General features: G+C 36.6%; 1 protein-coding gene across 5 annotated transcripts in view; it reads right to left on the bottom strand.

Moving 5' to 3' along the window:
- Positions 1 to 18,708, bottom strand: part of LOC133550893 (neuronal PAS domain-containing protein 2-like) — a 123,652-nt gene extending 104,944 nt beyond the window's left edge. For 3 of the 5 annotated variants that reach the window (XM_061897017.1, XM_061897020.1, XM_061897022.1), the window contains exon 1: positions 18,468 to 18,707. The gene's annotated coding sequence lies outside the window, so the exon portion shown is untranslated. Of the gene's footprint in view, positions 1 to 18,467 lie in introns of all 5 variants that reach the window. The other 2 variants (XM_061897019.1, XM_061897021.1) reach the window with 1 other exon arrangement.
- Positions 18,709 to 20,462: the final 1,754 nt, after the last annotated feature.

Below are 20,462 nucleotides of genomic sequence, written 5' to 3'. Positions count from 1 at the left end.
CAGACTATTTTTCTAATAAATTCCCACAAGAGGGCAGCGTGTTTAAACATTGTTGGGAAATTGACAGGCATATCCTTGGGGTCTCCCTCAACTTTTTAATTTCAATCCTCTCAAAAAATACAATGTTACTTTAAAAAATGACAGCGGACACCCATTCGTGCTACAGCAAGACCACATACGCTTCTTTGAAAAGGGGAAAATGGGATTTATAAGTACAAAATAAAAACCAGCAACACATGAGTCGCATGATCCAAACCTGCTTTTGATCAGCTTTTGTATATCAAGTTCTACTATACTAGACATATTTATTGAAACTAAAAAAATACCTTATGTATGACTGTATGGAGCACTATAAGTTTCGTTAGGGACAAACAAAACTGAATTCCTACAATGAATAAACAAAGTCTCCATCTGCTAACTAGCTAGTTTGTGATCTCCTGCAATGTGGTGATGGGCCTTGTTGTAACGGCACATGCAGCAAACACCTTAAGCAAAAGATATGAGTCATAAATAGGTCACTCGCAGTCAGTTGGCCAATGCGTATTGTAAAAAAAACATTTATAATATTAGAGTGGAATGTTTGAAGTACCATAGTCACACCCAATTCTCTATGGTGATCTTGTGTTATGGATTAACGGTATAAGCAGTGTCAAGTGGTGTGAATCATTTCAGCTTAATCTGATGAATAGAGATGAGAAAAAGACTAGTGATAGAAGTGATGTCTTCTGACCCTTAAAGAAGATACAACGAAAGAACTAACTCCTCACACTTCATGTTCAGATACTTATCGCCAGTAAAGCAACTTAATCCATGCCGCAAATTTACAAAAAAAAAGGGTGTATCGAAAAAAGATGAAATCTCTTTTTTTCATGCCTCAGTGAATCATAGCCTGCAGCTTAGTGAGGACAAAGAGTGTGTGCTTTGGAGCAAGAGATCAACGACAGTGGCAATGGCGATGACGTCTGTAGAGGAAGTTATATAACCCGCGCTGAACATTTGGTCTGTCATAGTTACATGGTCAAAGAGGGTGACATGAATACCAGACATAATCTCCACAGTCATGTGCAAGATAGTTCCACTGCCCAAATAACATCAAGTAAGAAAAATGGGAGTCACCTGTGCAATTAAATGTAGAGCAATATGTAAATACAGAAAGTATGATGATAGTGAAACTGTGACAATGATTTACACACGTTTACATCTAACTCTGGTGTTGGTTCGTTTAATCAAATGTAAACATAATTACCTGAAAAGATATCGTTTGACAGATGGTCCACTTAAAGAAGTGAACGTAAAAATATATTTGAAAAGCTTTCATTAAATTTAAGTCATCACATGAGAACCTCCTGAATTTCACTATGTTGCAATTGCCCGGGAACTTGTGTTTGCCAGTTCGAGCCCAGAGAGCCCACTGTTACACCTTCACTTTGTTTACGTTGAAAGAGATGTTGACGTGATTTCTTTCATTGCCTCTCCCTTATGTTGCAACATAAAAATCGCGGCTATAGATCCCACTTAAGGGTTGCACAATGTTAAAGGTAACCTACTTGAGAAGTTTTCGATCGACATACACTTTTCAAATCATGATTTTACCTCTTCTCAAAAAAAGCCCACAAGATCAGTGGCTGTCATTTTTTTTTAATGTTAGCATAAAAATGCATGCTTTGCTGGATTTGTTAAAATCCTGTGCTATAAGGGTTAAAGTTACAAAAGACACCCAAAACACAACAAAACTAAATCTGATGCAATGTTTTTGGAAAAAGAATCAGCTGAATGTTTTCTTTTTTTTTTTTTTGCAATTTAACATGTAATGATCTTTTTTTTTACGATTCAACATGTAATGATCTTTTTTTTGTGATTTAACATGAAATACTTTTTTCAAGTTGCTCCTTTCATGTATTATTTAACTAACACAAGCAATACATTTATATCAATTCAAATAAAATATATCAGTTCTATCATACATAACGTGTTCTTTCTTATAAACCGAAAACGAAGCCTGCAAAACCCCTGTGCGAGTAGTAGTACTAATAGTAAATATAGCAGAGCATAAAAATAACAATATCAGTGTAAATGAGTCTGAATAGCAGCTACAATTACAATATGTCTTTCATAAAAGCAATGGAAATAGAAACCCTGTTTCAATATAAGTTGGGAAATTGTGTTAGATGTAAATATAAACGGAATACAATGATTTGCAAATCCTTTTCAACCCATATTCAATTGAATGAACTACAAATACAAGATATTTGATGTTCAAACTCATAAACTTTATTTTTCTTTTGCAAATAATAATTAACTTAGAATTTCATGGCTGCAACACGTGCCAAAGTAGTTGGGAAAGGGCATGTTCACCATTGTGTTACATCACTTTTTCTTTCAACAACACTCAATAAATGTTTGGGAACTGAGGAAACTAATTGTTGAAGCTTTGAATGTGGAATTCTTTCCCATTCTTGTTTTATGTAGAGCTTCAGTCGTTCAACAGTCCGGGGTCTCCGCTGTATTTTACGCTTCATAATGCGCCACACATTTTCGATGGGAGACAGGTCTGGACTGCAGGTGGGCCAGGAAAGTACCACTCTTTTACAACGAAGACACGCTGTTGTAACACGTGGCTTGGCATTGTCTTGATGAAATAAACGGGAGCATCCATGATAACTATTCAACTATTCCTAGTCGGACTTTATCAGTGAATTCTCAGAGTTCGTTGCTGATCTAGTGACGCACGCCGATAATATAATTATAATGGAGGAGTTTAATATCCATATGAATACCCCATCGGACCCACCGTGCGTGGCGCTCCAGACTATAATTGACAGCTGCGGTCTTACACAAATAATAAATGAACCCAGGCATCGTAACGGTAATACGATAGACCTAGTGCTTGTCAGGGGTATCACTGTTTCCAAAGTTATGATACTACCGTATACTAAAGTAATGTCCGTTCATTACCTTATAAAATTCGAAGTTCAGACTCATGTTCGGCAAGCAAATAATAACAATAACTGCTATAGCAGCCGCAACATTAATGCTGCCACAACGACGACTCTTGCTGGCCTACTGCCCTCGGTAATGGCACCATTCCCAAAGTATATGGGTTCTATTGATAACCTCACTAACAATTTAAACTACGCCCTGCGCGAAACTATTGATAGTATAGCACCGCTGAAGTTAAAAAAGGCTCCAAAAAGGCATACCCCATGGTTTACAGAAGAAATTAGAGCTCATAAATTAACATGTAGAAAGCTGGAACGCAAATGGCGCACGACTAAACTTGAGGTTTACAATCAAGCACGGAGTGATAGTTTAATAACTTATAAACGCATGCTTACCTTAGGTTAGGGTTGAAATATCGTATCGGCCGCCGATATCTGCCAAAAAATGCATATCGACAAGGCATGGGAAAATGCCGATCCAGATCCAGTTTTTTTTTTTAAATCCAACGCACAGATTTAAATAATACATTCCACTCTATTGCTGCTCCCTACGCTTCGTTCCGCATTTTCCAGCACACCTTCAACACATCCACAGGTCTGTGTTCTAACCGATAAGACGGCCGTGTGAATTAAAAGTTATTTTAAAATGTCAGCTGTGTGGGATTATTTTACCCTACAAAACGAAAAAGATGAAGAGGTGGAGTGCAAAACATGCCACAATAAAGTCAAGCGTGGTGGTAAAGTTGTAAGACATTTTAATGACTCTTGAGAGTGAGAGGCATTTTAGCACTCATTATTGATGAACACAGGAGCAGGCTGACACCTGAGCATCTTGAAGTGCTCATCTTTGTTAGAAAGAATCTCCCCACTATGCTTGGACTTCAATTGTTTGCCCCCCCCCTGACTGGGGCAAACAATTGAAAGAAGTGTGTAGATAGTTTTTTTTATTTTTAAGTTTACACTTGTTCAAGAGCAAGTATTGATGCTGAGTTATAGACATTTTATCCCACTCAGGTTGTTTGTGTGTTTTGCTTTTTTAAAAATTGTTTACAACATTATTTGCACTTTATACTGTTCACTTTTTTACTGTTTAATTATGCCATTTCTGTTTGTCATGTATAATTTTTTCTATTTTGTGTGTATCCTTGAATACCAACCATTGTGTATTATTCAAACTCACCTAATTCAGCTGGCTAGTTGTTATCAAGAGTACTAAAACCCCTTTCAACATGAATCTGACAACTAAGTAGGCTAAATAACTTTAAACTTTAATACATGATCGGATAGGCCAGTATCGGTATCGGATCAGAAGTGCAAAAACAATATCGGTATCGGATCGGAAGTGCAAAAATCTGGATCGGGACATACCTACCTTAGCTAAAGCTAAATATTACTCAAATCTCTCCCGCCTTAATAAAAACGATCCGGAATTTTTGTTTAGTACAGTAGCATCGCTAAACCCACAAGGGACTCTTTCCAGTAGCTCCACCCACCCGGCAGATGACTTTATGAATTATAAGAAAATTGAACTCATTAGAAAGGAGATTAAAGACAATGCGTCCCAGCTACAACTGGGTTCAATTAACACAGATACGACTGTATATACGGCGGATACTGCCCTCCAAAATCTTTTCTCTCGTTTTGATGAAATAACATTAGAAGATTTGTTACAACGTGTAAATGGAATAAAACAAACAACATGCTTACTTGACCCACTTCCTGGGAAACTTATCAAGGAGCTCTTTGTATTATTAGGTCCATCAATGCTAAATATTATAAACTTGTCACTTTCCTCTGGCACTGTTCCCCTAGCATTCAAAAAAGCGGTTATTCATCCTCTCCTTAAAAGACCTAACCTCGAGCCTGACCTCATGGTAAACTACCGACCAGTGTCTCACCTTCCCTTTATTTCGAAAATCCTCGAAAAAATTGTTGCAGAGCAGCTAAATGAACACTTAACATCTAACAATCTATGTGAAACCTTTCAATCCGGTTTCGGGGCAAATCACTCTACGGAGACAGCCCTCGCAAAGATGACTAATGATCTATTGCTAACGATGGATTCTGATGCCTCATCTATATTGCTGCTCCTCGATTTTAGAGCTACTTTCGATACCGTAGATCATAATATTTTAATACCGCGTATCAAAACACGAATTGGTATGTCAGACTTAGCCCTGTCTTTGTTTAACTCTTATCTTAGTGACAGGATGCAGTGCGTTTCCCAAAACAATGTGACCTCGGACTATGTTAAGGTAACGTGTGGAGTTCCCCAGGGTTCGGTCCTTGGCCCTGCACTCCTCAGCATCTACATGCTGTCACTAGGCGACATCATACGCAAATACGGTGTTAGCTTTCACTGTTATGCTGATGAAACCCAACTCTACATACCCCTAAAGCTGACCAACACGCCGGATTGTAGTCAGCTGGAGGCGTGTCTTAATATGCGGTCCTCTCCAAGGTTTCTCATTGTCATCATTGTCGACGTCCCACTGGGGTGAGTTTTTCCTTGCCCTTTTTTGGGCTCTACCGAGGATGTTGTTGTGGTTTGTGCAGCCCTTTGAGACACTTGTGATTTTGGGCTGTATAAATAAACATTGATTGATTGATTGATTGATTGATTGGTTGATTGATTGATTGATTGATTGATTGATTGATTGATTGATTGATTGATTGATTGATTGATTGATTGATTGATTGATTGATTGATTGATTGATTGATTGATTGATTAATTGATTGATTGATTGATTGATTGATTGATAACGTTGCTTGGATGACAACATTTGTTGCTCCAAAACCTGTATGGACCATTCAGCATTAATGGTGCCTTCACAGATGTGTAAGTTACCCATACCTTGGGCACTAATACACCCCCATACCATCACAGGTGCTGGCTTTTGAATCCGGATGGTTATTTTCCTCTTTTTTCCGGAGGACACCACGTCCACAGTTTCCAAATATAACTTAAAACGTGGACTCGTCAGACCACAGAACTCTTTGCACTTTGCATTAGTCCATTTTAGATGAGCTCGGGCCCTGCGAAGCCGGCAGCGTTTCTGGGTGTTGTTGATAAATGCGTTTTGCTTTGCATAGTAGAGTTTTAACTTCCACTTAGAGATGTAGCGACCAACTGTAGTTACTGACAGTGGTTTTATGAAGTGTTCCTGAGCCCATGTGGTGATATCTTTTACACACTGATGTCGGTTTTTTGATGCAGTACCGCCTGAGGGGTCAAATGTCCATAATATCGTCGCTTACGTGCAGTGATTTCTCCAGATTCTCTGAACCTTTTGATGATTTTTTAAAATCCCGAAATTCCTTGCAATAGCTCATTGAGAAATTTTCTAAAACTGTTCGACAATTGGGGTGACCCTCGCCCCATCCTTGTTTGTGAATTACTTAGCATTTCATGGAAGCTACTTTTATACCCAATCATGGCACCCACCTGTTCCCAATTAGCCTGCACACCCGAGGGATGTTCCAAATAAATGTTTGATAAGCATTCCTCAACTTTATCAGTATTTATTGCCACTTTTCCCAACTTCTTTGTCACATGCTGACGGCATCAAATTCTAAAGTTAATGATTATTTGCAAAAAAAAAAAAAGTTGTCTTTGTAGCTTATTCAACTGAATATGGGTTGAAAATGATTTGCAAATCATTGTATTGCATTTATATTTACATCCAACACAATTTCCCAACTCATATGGAAACGGGGTTTGTACATTGGCTTTGACGTAACAGACATAAATATTCGTACACAAATTGCATGACTTTTTCGGTCAGTTTCTATCAGCCAATTTCCCAATTACAATAAGAATGTGTAGAATGCAACAAGGAGTCTGTTTACGTAAAGTAGTTGTATAGCCTTTGAATGGTGATGATGCTACTGTATATCCGGTTTCACTCTGATGTCAAAGTACAAGAGATCATCAGTAGGCGTTTATTGCTTGTGAGAAGCAATACATTCGCCACAATTCAGCCGATAACAGCATGAAATTGAAAATGATCATACGAAGTCAGTGGTGTTTTTAAATTAAAATAATATTTATTGGGTAGGGCTCATACCACGTAAAGATTCAGTACTGTACCCAATGAAAAATAAACTCTTATCAAATGCATTTCTTTAAGTTAAACTTGACCTCCAAATGACTTAATGCATCTCAATGCCATTTTAATCTAAGTGCTGACCCACTTATTATGTGTATGTGAAATATGCCTTACATACCCCTGATATTTCTGAGCTAGTTAAAACTTATGATTTTGCAGGGATGATTAATCTTCAGAACTTGCTAAACAGGCTTCAAAAATCTGGGTTTTCAGACTTCCTGAACCGTGCACCACAAAAAGATAGAATGCATGACTTTTCCTATCTTAAATCAATGGGCTCTGTTAACACTGGACACCAAATCTGATTTTCTTGCTCTCAAGTGACACAAACCGAATATTTTTTTGCCAAAGTGCTTGAAATCTGATATTTTCACATCACATCAGGACGTTATCTTTGGTCGAGCTATGTCATTCGTGGGCACAGACCGATCGCTTTTCTTTTTGACTTCCTTGTTAATTTATGGAATCTGGTCAACTTCCTTTGCTTCACTTTATCGAACTGCGCATCCAAGCAACGTCGAGTCCACATTGGGGCCGGTGCCTATTTATACTGCAGTCTGATAAAGATCACATTTTTTGTAGACCTAACAGCCAGCTGAAAAAAATCTGATTTGGTCCACTTTGGCCTGTACCATGTTTTAACTATAGTGGTTTTCAAGTACTGTTGTACTTTGGACCACATAAACTGTATGGATAACATTTGCAAGGACATCAGTGTATTACAGGAAAATCCTTTCTTTCTTTGAAATGTGTTTATTGGGTCGTTATCATGCTGCTTAGCAACACAGGCGTGGTTTGTAGTAATAATGACAATGTTTTCAAATTCAAGTGTCACAAAATCTGATAATAACTTTAGTGACGGATCATTTCATTACTTGGCATAACCTATGATCCTGACTAAACATCAGTGGGTCTTCTCAAGGCTGTGTCAATTCTACCGACCACAGGGTACAATAACGCTCTCTCAAAAGAGCCTCTAATCACCGGCCCCACTCGCCTATTGACAAACTTCTCATGGCTCCATTCATTTCAAGGCAGTGGGTGAGATCAGCCAGTGCATATTAGCGTCAGCGTATGAGATAGGAACGTCTTTCATGTCATGCCAGTTGCAGAAGGCCTTTGTGATTACATGCATTATTTACCTTTAGCTGAGATTGCTGAAATTAAAGCACTTAATACAAGTTTTTCATTTTTAAGGTTCCCTGCATTTAACAATAGTCAGCAGGAATAAAGCAAGAAATACCATGAGGACTAAAATAAAGTCAGGTAAAGTGGAACACGCTAAAGTCAGTCCTGTTTAATGTCGACTATTCATGAAGTTCCGGTCAGCCGTGTTCTTTTTATCACTAAAAAGTATATTTACTTGACCATTCTTGCCAATGTAAAATGTGAGACCCAAAGGGATCTTGTACATGAAAAAAAGGTTTTCTTATCCATCAATATATTTGTGGTGGCCCGCCATGGCTAAATTTAAACCGCCACAGGATTAAACACTTTCTTTTTTCTTATAATATGGCCTCAAATAAGGCAGTCTGAGTGGCTTGTAGTTACAACTCCATACAAAAGATGGCATCGTTACTCGACATAATCAGCGGCAGATCAGTTTGGCTAGCAACTACCTTGACAAACCGACAAAGGTCACCAAACAGAAGCGCAGTCTTACTCACGTATGACATAAAAAATAAACAGCTAGGTCTGCAGCTAAAGATGTAACGTTTACTGTTAAACTGCAGAAAAATTCCAGAGTGTTAGTTTTATCGTTTTAAATTTTAATTATCATAAAATAGTGATTGATACCCACACGTTGAAAAATTAAGTGATTCTGTTGATTAACTGGGGAAGCAGCTAACACGCTAATTGCACTATTGCAAAGTTTGTGCAAAAACTATCTGGGGTATTTTATTAATCACCGTGGGGAAATTGAGAAAAATGCCCGTATATTTAAATTTCCGGGGACTCCTTGCGGTCCCGATACTATATACTGTATATTAACAAAGACACTCATGCATAGTATCAGTACTGAAACAAGAGAGTTGAGTATCCTAACAAACTCTTACACTGGTGGGTTGTACAACCGAGCTAAGTAAATGATAAAAACATTAAAACAACCAATAAAAAACGTTAAAAACACAAATAAAAACAATATTAAAATAATAGGAACAATAAATAAAAAAATCACACAATAAATAATGTCTCTGCTCCTGGGTCAACATGTAGGAAATATATACTTTATCGCTGTGGTTTATGTGAAAGTGCACTACATCATACTTTATAATATATTAGTTATCTTATTTAGCTCCACGAGGGAGTACAGTTGAACACCTTTGCAAAGTACAATAACAGTCATAAACATTGTTAAATAAATGTCAATCAAGCACTATATGATTTCTGTAAAGGCTCAATGTTTTATAACTGTCTTAAATGGGAACTGCACTTTTTTGGGAATTTTGCCTATCATTCACAATCATTATGAGAGAAAGACAAGAAAAAAGTTTTGGTTTTTTTCACCTTCTAAAATTGAAATTGGCGCGTTTGTGGTGTCTCGCAATTCAGCTAACGAGAACCATCTATTCTACCTCTAAATCACTTCAAAAATGCATAAAAAAACGTCAACAATATTTGATTTAGATTCCGTAAATTGCATAATAACCAAGCTGTAGTGACATGTTATTGTAAGAGCCAACACTGAAGAATTAATTTTCAAGCGCACGGACACATGAGCCTGCTACGGTATTAGCCGTGAAAGCTAATTACGGAAAGAGATAAACTCGCTTCTACGTCAGCACACAACGCGTTTCAGTTTGTAATGTACAACACTATGTAGAACACCAATTTGTACTGTCTGAAAACCATGAACAATCATATTATGTTTTGTTTGTAGCCCACATTTCATGATTTGTTTGTACACAGCTAAAGTGACAGCATACGCACTTTAGTGTACAGTGATGTGCTGCATGTATCATGATCAATAGTATAGTGACTCACTCGATGGACAGTTGTCTGTTTGGTAAAGCTGGCCGGGGATGTTTCCAGTTGATTTGGGTAAGCAATCTGTTAATTTGACATAGCTTGGCTCAAAGTTCCAGATTTGCAAAGTGACCATGTCGCACGCTCTCGGCTTCCGTCTGCTCCAAAGTTTCAGCTTCTTCTTTGTGCTTGCTTCTATAAGTGGCGGTTCATCCTCCCCATATTTAGTTTCAAAAAGATAAGGTTGTGAATCCTCATTTGTCCAAACATAGTCCTCTTTGTTTTCTGTTACCAAGTCTGCCATGATTTAAACACAATCGTGTTTGATTCCGGGAGTAGGAAAATAATTTGTTCCAGAAAGTTGGAAGTGCGCTGCTATGGAAACGGAAATAAATACGCCGAAAAATTAGTTACGGCTTTGCATAAAATAACCAAAATACGGTAAACAATGTACATATTACATTTTGTTATGATTGTGTCTGTTATTACATTATGTATGGCTTTGCAGCGTGTATATAAAACGATGGAGGGTTTTGACGTTGTTTCAGAGGGCTTTGAAAGTTACAAAAGCGACTCCCATTAGCTGCATCTTGCAAGCGTTTCTATCATCTTTAAAATCCTAAAAAAAAAAAAAATCCTGTGTGTTCTTGTTTCTCAGAATGATGGTGAACGATACGAAACACAAAATTCCCCAAAAAGTGTAGTTGCCCTATAAAGTCAGTATTAGGTATGGGTGAATCAGTTCATATTTCAATGCTAACAATACCAAGAGTATTATCAGTATATGATCAATAGTAGCATGATCAAATGCTGTTTATTTTCACAAATGTATGTGTGTTTTGTTGTTGTTGTTGTTAGTGTTACTGCTGTTAATATTGTAACATTGTTGATATTGTTTACAATGGTGGCCGAGAAGGGTCACGATAAATGCAAACGCCACAACTATAAATGTTCTGATTAAAGTTTTATGCTGCAGATTCTGATACCAATCATATACATGTGAGATTCGTACCAATACCAATACCGATCATAGGTATTAACTGTACATTTTTCAATGTATTTATGGTGAGTGCTGACAGTTTAGCAATATCCACACAATATTAAAATTAGCTCCTTTTTTTCCTTTATTTCATATAATTGTTTGTGCAAAACAAAGTCAATTGTACACAATAACTACACAAAAACAAATACTATTATTGTCTTACATTGTAATTGTATTAAATGCATGTTTGAAATAAACTGAACTGAACAGAACTAAAGAACTGAACTATCTATTACTCATTTCAATCATGGTGTGATGTTTAAAGCTAATTTAGCAGTTAGCTTAGGTATTAGCATTCCTGCTCCTGGCTTGCTCACTGTGTGCAACATGTTAAGCCTCGTCATTCAGTGATAACAATACTTGATAACGATACATAACATTAGGGCTGAGCGGGAATATGTTGAACATTTATGCGGTGGAAGCGTTGCTACATAAAGTAGCAGCACTGCTAATTTGTAGCAACATTTGAAAAGTCACCCCGCGAGAGAATGAAGAATGCTTAAAACTCCGCATGTCAACATTTCCGTTCGGTGCCACACCCGCAAAACGCCGAAGCAACTATTTCCACATCAACACGTGTAGGACATATATTTGCCTAAATTTAGAACCACTTTAAAATCATTTTGCATTTCAGTGCGTGGAGTCAGTCTGTGGAACAACTTAGGGGACAAGTTAAAAATGTGTTCTAACATTATTCAATTTAAGACACTGTTTAAAAAAGAAGTACTGAAGAAGTACGAGGAGGAAAGAGAGTGATGCCCTCAGCACAGAGCGATGGGAGAGAAGTGTATGTTCAGAGAGTGTTTGGGCTTGTGTGTGTGTGTGTGTGTGTGTGTGTGTGTGTGTGTGTGCGTGTGTGCGTGTGTGTGTGTGTGTGTGTGTGTGTGTGTGTGTGTGTGTGTGTGTGTGTGTGTGCTTTGTCTCGTCTTGTCTTGTCTCATAGTAACAGTGGTACTATCGTATTGTTAGTGTACAATAGTTTTTCTTGTTTTTGTTTATATAGTATTGTTCTTGTATTATAATGTTGAATGAGGGAGAGGGGTTGGGATATTATAAGCATCTGCTTCATCCAACCCATTTTCAAGCCTTGCATGATTATCTCTGCCAAAATGTAAAAAATTAAAAAAGTGTTTTGTTGTACAGTGCAGGTTTGAAATAAATATTTCAATCAATCACATATACTATTTGATATGCAGCTCATTTTTATATGACACTTATTGAAATATCATGTGTGACATCATGCACAAAAGTGCACTTTATTTGTTTTAAACTATTGTAGTGGCATTCTGTACAAAAAGTACACTTTAATTTACTGTTGTTTTGATATGACATCTTAGTGACATAATTCACAAAAGTGCACTACTAACTTGTTTTAAAATGTCTCTGACAATCTTGCACTTTCTGTTTTGAAATTAAATGAATGTTTGTGCCACTGCTTAATAACTGTTTATGGAATACAGTGCAGGTTTGAAATAAATATTTCAATCAATCACATATACTATTTGATATGCAGCTCATTTTTATGTGACACTTATTGAAATATCTTGTGTGACATCATGCACAAAAGTGCACTTTATTTGTTTTAAACTATTGTAGTGGCATTCTGTACAAAAAGTACACTTTAATTTACTGTTGTTTTGATATGACATCTTAGTGACATAATTCACAAAAGTGCACTACTAACTTGTTTTAAAATGTCTCTGACAATCTTGCACTTTCTGTTTTGAAATTAAATGAATGTTTGTGCCACTGCTTAATAACTGTTTATGGAATACAGTTTTGGTCAATTGACTTAGTTGAGATTTCCCTCCCTGCATTAATGTTTAAAATGAGCATGTTTAAAATCAGCAAATATTAATGCAGTATGAACAACAATGTTTTAATGTAGACACATAGAATCATCATACTGGTGTAATTATATGCATCAAGTGCTAATTCAAGGGTAAGGCAAAATATCGAGATATATATCGTGTATCGCGATACGGCCTAAAAATATCGAGATATTAAAAAAAGGCCATATCGCCTAGCCCTACTTAAGATACTAAGAAATAGAGTTTGTCGTAATGGAGGTGATTATTCTTATTGTAGAGGAGAGGCTCCACACTGTGTTTGGAAATACATAGTTAGCTGCTACAAACTAGAAATAAATACAAAATTAGCCATAAGGGATCAGCGTTTATTTTGGGCAATTACATACTTTTTCACGAAAATCGGCTTACGTATATTGATTGGTGGCCAATCAATGTGCATGTCCCATAAAGTCACAATAATACAACATTAAGTGACAACAAAAGTGATGGACACAGCAAAAGTGACAGTGGACCAGGTTTTCCCGACAGACCCAAGTTGATGGGGTGATTTTTTTTATTTATTTAACTGATTTTAATGAAGTTGGAAATGTAAGTGACAGTAAGCATTTATAATCAATGTCATTTTCTGGTCAGCTGTCACATCCATCGTATCTCAATGTTGTTTCGTGCCATGTTTTGTTGTGGCTTCATGTTGTTATGTTGTGGCTTTATGTTGTTGTGACCTTTCTCTGTAACCGTAGTTTGCAACCTCCGGGAAACTTGTTAATAAACAAAAATTATTGTATATATTTTCTATATGTTCGATTCTGATTATAAACATGATTAATAAATTAAAGGAAAAATCCCAGAATCATTCAATAAAGTCAGGTGAAAAGTATTGGGATCAGACAGTATTTATATTGATAGTAACATTTGCAGTATCTTAGTCAGTAGTGATGTTTAAGGCCTGGTAGTTTGTTTGCGTCTTGTGGAATTTAGTCAAGCAGATTTCAGTCTTATTCTATGTGTGTTTGCAATGATTCAAGCTTAACCATTCAACATTCATCCTTATGTGGAGCAAGACGGCTCACGGCTCTGTTCCCTTAAAGAGACAGAGGGCACAAATAAGCCCTTTTGCTGCTGCGCAGACTTCTGCCATTTGTGCATGCCCAGTCACACTAAGCAGCTCTAGCAATAGTCAGAAGAGTGTTCAGTTTAAGCTTGCAGGACATGGCCCAGTAACCTACTTTCCTCCCGCAACATGCTCTGTAACATCAGAGAGGAGGTTCTGTGCCATCAGTTAACTAACCTGAGGCACAGCATTGTTTCTTCAGGAAGAGGAAACACAATTACATGGAAAAGAGGTATACAAAAGTCAGATTATTATCAATCAATCAATCAATGTTTATTTATATAGCCCGAAATCACAAGTGTCTCAAAGGGCTGCACAAGCCACATCGACATCCTTGGTTCAGATCCCACAAAAATAACAAAAAAACATTCTTGGTTCTTGCTTGAATTGCACATGTTTGTGTATCATGGGACTATACTCCTGTGCCACTTCTAGTCCTCATTTATGCTATAACCATGTCAGACATTAAGTCATATGGTTAAAACAGCCTTTTCAGTTTTGGAACGTTTTGTTTTATATACTTTAGAGCAGGGGTCACCAACCTTTTTGAAACCAAGAGCTACTTCTTGGGTACTGATTAATGTGAAGGGCTATCAGTTTGATACACAGTTAAATAAATTGCCAGAAATTGCTGATTTGCTCAATTTACCTTTAATTAATAAATCTATATATATATAAAAAAAATGGGTATTTCTCTCCGTCATTCCGTCGTACATTTTTTTTCTTTTCACGGAAGGTTTTTTATAGAGAATAAATGATGAAAAAAACACTTGATTGAACCGTTTAAAAGGGAAGAAAACACGAAAAAAATGAAGATTAAATTTTGAAACATAGTTTATCTTCAATTTCGACTCTTTAAAATTCAAAATTCAACCAAAAAAAAGAAGAGAAAAACTAGCTAGTTTTTAATCTTTTTGAAAAAATGAAAAAAATAATTTATGGAACATCATTAGTAATTTTTCTTGATTAAGATTAATTTAACACTTTTGATGACATGTTTTAAATAGGTTAAAATCCAATCTGCACTTTGTTAGAATATATAACAAATTGGACCAAGCTATATTTCTAATAAAGACAAATCATTATTTCTTCTAGATTTTCCAGAACAAACATTTTTAAAAGAAATTCAAAAAACTTTGAAATAAGATTTCAATTTGATTCTACAGATTTTCTAGATTTTCCAGAATATTTTTTTTGAATTTTAATCATAATAAGTTTAAAGAAATATTTTACAAATATTCTTCGTCGGAAAAACAGAAGCTAAAATGAAGAATTAAATTAAAATGTATTTATTATTCTTTACAATAAAAATTTGTTTTACTTGAACAAGGATTTAAATTGTCAGGAAAGAAGAGGAAGGAATTTAAAAGATAAAAAGGTCTATGTGTTTAAAAATCCTAAAATCCTTTTTTAAGGTTGTATTTTTTTATCTAAAATTGTCTTTCTGAAAGTTATAAGAAGCAAAGTAAAAAAAATAAATTAATTTCTTTAAACAAGTGAAGACCAAGTATTTAAAATATGTTCTTGGATCTTCAAATTCTATTTGAGTTTTGTCTCTCTTAGAATTAAAAATGTCGAGCAAAGCGAGACCAGCTTGCTAGTAAATAAAAAAAATTCAAAAAATAGAGGCAGCTCACTGGTAAGTGCTGCTATTTGAACTATTTTTAGAACAGGCCATCGGGTGACTCATCTGGTCCTTACGGGCTACCTGGTGCCCGCGGGCACTGCGTTGTTGATCCCTGCTTTAGAGTCATCTGGTCTGACTTGTTGCTCTGTCTTGCAGATAAGCACCGGTAGAGATAGCGGTCGGGTCATGAGGCTGCTGGCCCAAATGTTTTAGCAGCATGATGTAAAAGGAGCATATGGTGCGTTGAATAGCCCACTTGAGTCAGCCATGGAGCGACCCATCTCAACCCGCTCAGCTGTCAGCACACATCCTTCCTCATTACTATTCACTGCTGTTGCTGCTACTCCCGGGGCCAACCTCAGCAAGCTGGCAAAAATGGCTCCAGATATAGAATTCCTGAGAGCCAGACCCTAAACAAATGCTGGTTCTCAGGAAGATATAGCCTTGTTAATATAAAACCCCAAGACATATTTTGTATGTATACTTGTCTTTACATATTTTGTTATTAATCGTTTATTGCTGTAATAAAAAGTAGAAGAAAAATATATAGTACAAATTATTCATTAGAAATCGAGTCTTTTCTTAGCTAGAGGATACAAAAACCTGTTTAACACCACCTTTATATGCTTTTCAACATAATAAGAGCCCTTTGGACATGAAATTACACTCTTTATTTACCTTTACTCTTTTGTTCCGATATAGTAATGCTTCCTGATGCTGAGCCAATCAGTGGTTTGGTCTCCTCTAGGGGCCAATATACTGTAGTATTGATATATTTAGTTTGTTTACCCATTGTTTGGCTGGAAAATGCTTCATTTGCGGCGAAACATTTTGAAAATGAAAGACGATACAAAAAAATGGTAAAAGAAATGGACTCTTGTTAGCGAAGATTGCAATGAGCGGTGAGAGGGAGCGGAGAAGAAGCCACACGAAATGCACCTTTTGTTAGGGTTATTTCTTACATTCAATAGTGTTTCTCACCTTCTTTCCCAAAGTGCCGGTGTTCTGTCAAAATGAGCCGCTTCGTCGAAAAAAGCTAACAGTTGTTAGTCCTGTTTAAACTCTCAAACTTTTTATACCAAGTATCACCATAATGACCAACATTAAAATACAGTAGCATAGAGGGCCTAAATATTCATTAAAACAAAGGCAGATGTTTTATCTAAAAACTATAATTCATATTTTTGGCCACTATAGCATCACACACAGCTTGAACAGTAACTCAGTGATTGACTATAGGAAAATTCCATCCATCCATTTTCTACCGCTTATTCCCTTTCGGGGTCGCGGGGGGCGCTGGCGCCTATCTCAGCTACAATTGGGCGGAAGTCGGTGTACTCCCTGGACAAGTCGCCACCTCATTGCAGGGCCAACACAGATAGACAACATTCACACACTAGGGACCATTTAGTGTTGCCAATCAACCGGTGCATGTCTTTGGAAGTGGGAGGAAGCCGGAGTACCCGGAGGGAACCCACGCATTCACGGGGAGAACATGCAAACTCCACACAGAAAGATCCCGAGCCTGGATTTGAACCCAGGACTGCAGGACCTTCGTATTGTGAGGCAGACGCACTAACCCCTCTTCCACCGTGAAGCCTATAGGAAAATTACACACTATATTTAAATAATGAATTAAATCAAATGTATTATATTTAAGTGATTGTTTGGAGTCCCACAGTTAGAGAATCTTAGGTCTACATGATTTGCTTATTGTCCAATAATATACAATGTGAATTTCCTGACGCTGTCAGTGTCTTACTTGTCAGAAAACACAATTAAATAAATCTTACCGTATTTAAAATAGTTACCTACTTGTAGCGCAAGTGACAAGATTTACACAGGGCCAGTCCACACAAAATATTTGACTTCGCTTATAATTTGTTACGAGGACAACTTTAGCATTGATGCGCCTGTAGCTCTTTTTGACAAAGCAGCTCAATTTGATAGAACACCGACACTTGCAACTTTCTTTAGCCCTATGGTGACTTTTTATGCAACCTACTCAACAAAAAAAGCATAAAACAGAGTCACCAACGAAGCAACTCGCATTCATTCCCACACTAGGGCTAATTTAGTGTTGCCAATCAACCTATCCCCAGGTGCTTGTTTTTGGAGTACCCAGGGGAACACGCAAATTCCACACAGAAACATCCCGAGCCCGGAATTGAACTCCAAACGTTTTAATAATGAGGCACATACACTAACCCTAGCACCACCATACTGAATGTGAGTGTGAATGTTGTCTGTCTATCTGTGTTGGCCCTGCGATGAGATGGCGACTTGTCCAGGGTGTAACCCGCTGGGCTAGGCTCCAGCATTCCTCTCCCCCCCCCCCCCGGAAAGGGACAAGCGGTAGAAAACGGAATAATGGAAAACATGTATGGACCAACGAAGCGATGTAACCGGTGAAATGGAAAAAACGCAATTATTATCGTTTCATTGCAAAACCGTGATTGATTACTGCATATTTAAAAACTTGGTGATTCTGCGCATTTCACAGAAAAGCAGTTAGCACGCTAATTGCTAACTGACTTAATAATTAAGAATAACGTTATAGAAATAAAACTTGGTTAATACATTTCAGTGTGTTTACAAATAGTTTTGAGCAAATTAAACAATAATAATGAGACATATTTTAGGCGAAAATGTTCGCCTCAAACCGATGTACCACGGTAGTGTCATCCATGGAAGTTATCCAGGATTTCCCCAACCAAGTATTGAAGGATTTCACAAAATGTCACATAATATTCACTTTGCGGAGGTGACGTGTGACGTGTGGGAAAAGTGAGCCAGCGCTCCAGGAAAACAAAACTAGACGACTTTTCCCAAGTATGAAAAGTGCAGTGAAGGCTCTTACCTGGCGTGTGTGAAATGCAAGTCAAAGACGTAGAAGCTGTAGGCGACGACACAAAACAGATGTCCTTTCTTTCCAAAAAAAAAGTTGCCCAAAGATGAAACCATCACGTCTATTGTTCAATCAAAACGACATCCAACCCAAAGTGAACAAGAATATGAGACAGGAAAGCTCCTAGAGTGCGCGGTGCGGCTGAACTAGTGAACTCTCGCATGAAGACTGCGTGAACATTTGTGGCGGAGCGGACACCGCTTAGCCCTGCCCACTGGACTCTAACAAGTTTGTGTGTGAGCGTCAGGCGTTGACGATGATATAACAATCACATTTTTACACACATTTACCTACTTTACCCAATACACTGGGAAATGTTTCACCTTTCAAAAAAAAAAACCCAAATGTCCTCGTAATTGTTAATACATTACTAATGTATAGTACCATTTAAAAAAAAATAATATTTATGTATTCATTGGATAGGGAAATCATATTACAAATACTGAGAAAACAGACACTCTTTTTTGTCCCGTCCCCCCCACCCCCCCAAAAAAGTGAATAAAATTACAGAAAAATCATATAAGTAAGATAATAACACCCCACCCCACCGCCCGTCTTACATTTCAGTCACAGTGGGTAGCAATGTACAGCCTTCATCTTCACCACAAGGAAAGAGAGAATCACAATAGCTGACAAGAAGGGTGGGAAAAAGGTAACAGCACAAATAAAAATCACAAACATACAGATAAGTGTCACTGAATAAAAACAAGAACAACAACTAAGAAAAAAGAGTTAAGTGAAAAGGGTTTATTGTCAACAGTGAGTGTCACATTTATCCTATTGTGTCTTTAATTTAGCTATGTAATTAACCATACTGCCCCAGGTTTGAATCAATGCAGGTTTCCAGTCATTTTCATCCAAAACTTTGCCAAATTCTGCTTCTTATATATATTCTAATGATATGTTTTAAAGGGAAAACTCGCTGGTAAAAAATTTTTATTACTTCTGCATTTTAAGAAAATACGATTGCACGCCAATGTAATAGCATATTATCTTCAATATGGAAAAGTAAGCAATGTTTCACATTTTATATTTAACAAAAAAAACTGTGATACAACTTAGGTGATGAATACAGTACCTTATCAATCACTTTTATTGGAATATAATTTTTTTCAGTGAACAAGCGACACAAAATACAAAAAGTAACACATTTGTTTTGTCCAAAGGAGAAATAAACAAAGGATGAATAATATTTTAAGATTTTTACTATGTATGTATATATATATATATATATATATATATATATATATATATATATACCTTCCGCCCGATTGTAGCTGAGATAGGCGCCAGCGCCCCCCGCGACCCCAAAAAGGAATAAGCGGTAGAAAATGGATGGATGGATGGATATAAATATATATATATATATATATATATATATATATATATATATATATATATATATATATATATATATATATATACTATACATCCTATATATAAAATGTCAAGTTATTATGTTCCCCTTAATAAACACATTTTTGTTGCTGTAAAAAGCTAAAACTCAGTCACCTTTTACATGTATTTCATGATACTCAAAAATGTCCTATTTTTTAGAGACGAAACAAGAACTCGAATGCAAATTACTATATTTCCAATTTAGGAAAAGATGTTTGTAGCCGTGCCTGGCTGGCTGGCTATAGCAGCAGATATTAACTTTAAACACGTAATTAACATGTAACATTAATCAAATGTCTGTTTTATAGATCTGACTTTTAAAGTTAAGACATCAATACTTGTTTTATTCCCAGTACTGTTTTTTTTTTGTGTTTGTTTGTTTTCAAACATAGGCAGCTACTGTAGCTAAAACTTAGAAGCAGCAATGTCCTTTAAGAGTCTTCTTTTTTTTTTTATTGAATACAAACATTTAAAACAAAATACCTGCAAGTCATCTTTATCAGAAAGAAGGGATATATTATTTAGTTCCGAAGTTTTTAAAAACATTTT

This window comes from Nerophis ophidion, linkage group LG04 (assembly GCF_033978795.1).
Source record: "Nerophis ophidion isolate RoL-2023_Sa linkage group LG04, RoL_Noph_v1.0, whole genome shotgun sequence".
Classification (NCBI taxonomy): Eukaryota; Metazoa; Chordata; class Actinopteri; order Syngnathiformes; family Syngnathidae; genus Nerophis; species Nerophis ophidion.
This window is presented reverse-complemented; position numbering and strand designations above follow the sequence as displayed.